This window comes from Protopterus annectens, chromosome 2.part1 (genome assembly GCF_019279795.1).
Source record: "Protopterus annectens isolate FY-2018-M chromosome 2.part1, PAN1.0, whole genome shotgun sequence".
Taxonomy (NCBI): Eukaryota; Metazoa; Chordata; order Ceratodontiformes; family Protopteridae; genus Protopterus; species Protopterus annectens.
The window spans coordinates 455,170,017-455,173,481 of record NC_056729.1 but is presented as its reverse complement, the minus strand read 5'-3'; the positions used below and the strand labels follow the sequence as shown (position 1 = coordinate 455,173,481).

Genomic DNA, 3,465 nt, shown 5'->3' with positions numbered 1-3,465 from the left:
CTTCTAGTCTGCCTGTGTAATTGCCTGCTTCTAATTGTTTCCACCAATTAACTTTAGTAGTATCTTCTGGCAGTTTCCCTGTATTTTGGTTGTTTCCTATTTCCTCTCTGTTTCCTGAGGGGGAGCAATGTGCACACCGGCTTAAACACGCTCACAGTAACTTAAACGCGTGTACACATCCCTACACGGTGTTACACGCGCGCACACATCCTTACACGGTGTTAGCTAGGCTGATTCATGCTAAAACGCGTGCACACCGCCTTACACACGTGCACGCCCGCGCAAACCGTTGTAAACAGTTTGCAACACGCTCCCACAAGTAGAACCTGCCTCACACGCGCGCACACGCGCGCATGCACGTATATCAAGAAACTTAGAGTGTAGGGATAGCGTATGCCCTCAATTTCTTGACATTCCCAGTGTTCTGTTGGGACACACCTCCCTCCCTGATGTCTGTCTGTCATCTCTTACCTTACATTGCCCTCCAATCTGGTACATTTCTTTCTATCCTTCCCCCCCATGATGTCACCTACCTCTTACTCTGTTCCTCCCCCTTCTCTAACTCTTACACGACTCAGAAAGTGCTCATTACTTATGTGGCAGTGTGATTCAGTATTGTAAGCCTCATTTACATAGGATTGCCTAGTAATGCTTAGTTACATATCTTACACGGAGCTTCCCCTTGACAACCACTAAACGGAGGCCATATTGTTTTGCTCTGCAAGTCCCTCCATTGACATTTCATGTAATACATAAATCCCACAATTGTGGGCTTATAAGCTTCGGTTTTCAGTTTTAGGTAGCGCACCCGCTTGCGCTGGTGTGCGCTACAGTTAAACACATAAATCCCGTGAAAAAAAAAGTTATATAACTTTTTTTGCAACACTTTCATGCCAATGGCCACATATTTGGCCATTGGCATGCTTAATATAACAAATGCACCCTTTATTTGGAGCTGACATAGCTCCGTTTTTAATTTTGCAGTAATGTACTCAGTTGTCAGCTGAGTACATTTCTGCAGCTAACACGTCCGTTACATGGACTGGTTTGGGCTTCGTGGATCGCTCACATACCTCATTTGCATATCTTGGAGCTGCAAATGAGGTATTGACCATTTCCACGCCCACTCCGTGTAAGAGACGTGTTAGCTGTCTCTTACACGGAGATTTGGGCTGTTGCTGAATCAGGAGGCTTACACGGAGGCTTACACTACTCTTAAACTCCGTGTAAGCCTTCCTGAATCTGGCCCATTGTGTTCCTCAGTCATTTTGGGGGATATCAGAAATATGTTATTCATTTCAACTTCCCAGAAACACAAAAATGCAAATCTGCAAATACAGTTGAGGCAGACAGTTTTACTGCCTCTTTCCCTTTTGTGCAACTACACTATTCTATCATCTCATACTCCTTAAACGTGTGTAGATTCACGAGTCACGGCATATTTTATTCTATCCACCTTTCTGATATCTCATGGGATCTGACTCTCTGCTGTGATTCCATTAACATCTTCCATCCATTGCTTCATAAAGACAAGCCTTTCACAATTGGAGCTATGAAGACTACTTTTCTAAGCTAATTAAGTAATGTAATGTTTAAATATACATAATGTGCAAAGCAGGTTTTTTTGCTTAGAAAGAATCCATTGAAAAAAGTATTTCAAACCCTCTAGGAATTTAAAAATGTAACATTTTTCAAATGCATGCTGTGGTGCCTACACTTTTACACAATGTTTAAGCCTGCTCCATTACTTTGCACAAATATCAATCAACCATCCTGAAGTGACTTAAGTAAGTAAACGTCCCTTCAATCACAGAAGCACAGAGGCCAAGATTTATACTACTATTTTAAATTAAATCAAACTTGGACAAAGCAAAGAAATAGAACTCTGTTTGCTGAATAAATTGATAGGTTCTGTTTCATCCTGTTTTCCATCAAAACGCTGGCTGAACAATACCCCACAGTCTACATTTTAAATAGACAATAATTAAAATATGGATATCGTGCTACAACAACATGTTGATGGATCCAGAGGTCTACATCCATTTACAAAGTATTTTGATAAATTAAGACTGTCATTTCTACTGCTTACTGAAATATACTTTCAGAAGGTAAGTAATGAAATGGGTCTCTGGAAAAATCCTACCCTACTTTAAAAAAATTATATTGCAATGAAGAAGAAAATCTCCATGAAGTACTTTAATGACTTCCACTTGCCAGCATTATTAAAACATGGAAATGTATCTGTTATAGCTTTATTACCGCATAAACAAAAAACAACTTTTTACACAAATATTTACATAAAGCAAAATGAGAAATAAACAATATGTCATAAAAAATAAGTGCACTTCAATCATTTGTTCTCAAAAATTGAAGTATCAACTTCTAAAAAACACAACATGCTGTCATAAAAAAATATGTAAAAATACCAATGTTTTCTCCGAAGCCTAATTTTTACAATACACAAAGTCTCCTCAGAGAAAGTAAAAAATTGCCAAAGTCTGTCATAAAACAGACTTAACGGGGTATTGAGTAAAGTTTTCAAATAGTAATAATCAAGCCTCAGTAAACCTTCATTGGCTATGATATTACCACTGTGCTAAGCTAAAAAAACTAGCTGGGGCTCATCCTTCCCTATATTGCAAAGACTTTGACTGCTTGTGGAAACTTTCCTGATGCATTCTGGGATCAAATATGGAAATAATGTCAAGTCTTTTCAACAAGGTTTGCCATGCTTTTTCCTTTGTAAATTTTAACACTCATTTTACTAAACTGGCATATCGTTCTAAAAGATAAGAATGACACAATAGGTTTTTCACATTACATAACACTGCATTTCTATATTTTACCCATGTTTCCAAAATATCTCATAACACAGAAAAGGTACAGAAAATCTTTAATTCATAATGCTTAGGAGAATTCATAGACACTCTCACAAAAAACTTTAGCTACTGCACAATAGCTTAACATTAATTTCACAAATGAGATTTTTTTTAAAGCACAAGAAGCGACTTTTTAGAAGATGCTGTTCTGATAGTATCTTTTTTACTTTGTATGTTAATTAAGCAGATCATCACTGCTATTATGCAATGCTTCTACTGTCTTAGGTATCTGATTATTCTTAGTCAAATCTTATTTTACTATCTAACTCAAAAGTCTGCATCAGATCTGTGGAAAGTTGATTTTTTTTCCCTGTCTAATTTGCACTACTACAAATATATTATAGCTTCCATCCTTGGAAGTCTTATAATGACTGAATCTATGTTATAAGATATTCAGAAATCATGGGATGTTATGAATAATTCTATGAGCACATCTATACTATAGTTAGTGCAAATGTTTTTTTGCCTTTTTCCATAAAGTCTGAAGCAAGGATTCAACTTTGTCTCAACTTTGCCAACAATGGGCTTTGAGCTACTTACCATTTAGGGAAATTAATTAGACGACTTTTGAATTAAAAATATCTCT

General features: G+C 37.0%; 1 non-coding gene across 1 annotated transcript; it reads right to left on the bottom strand.

Annotated features, from left to right (window-relative positions):
• Positions 1 to 2,466: 2,466 nt before the first annotated feature.
• LOC122795145 lies at positions 2,467 to 2,603 on the bottom strand. The gene has a single exon (XR_006363754.1). It is a non-coding gene; the product is annotated as a U4 spliceosomal RNA (small nuclear RNA).
• Positions 2,604 to 3,465: the final 862 nt, after the last annotated feature.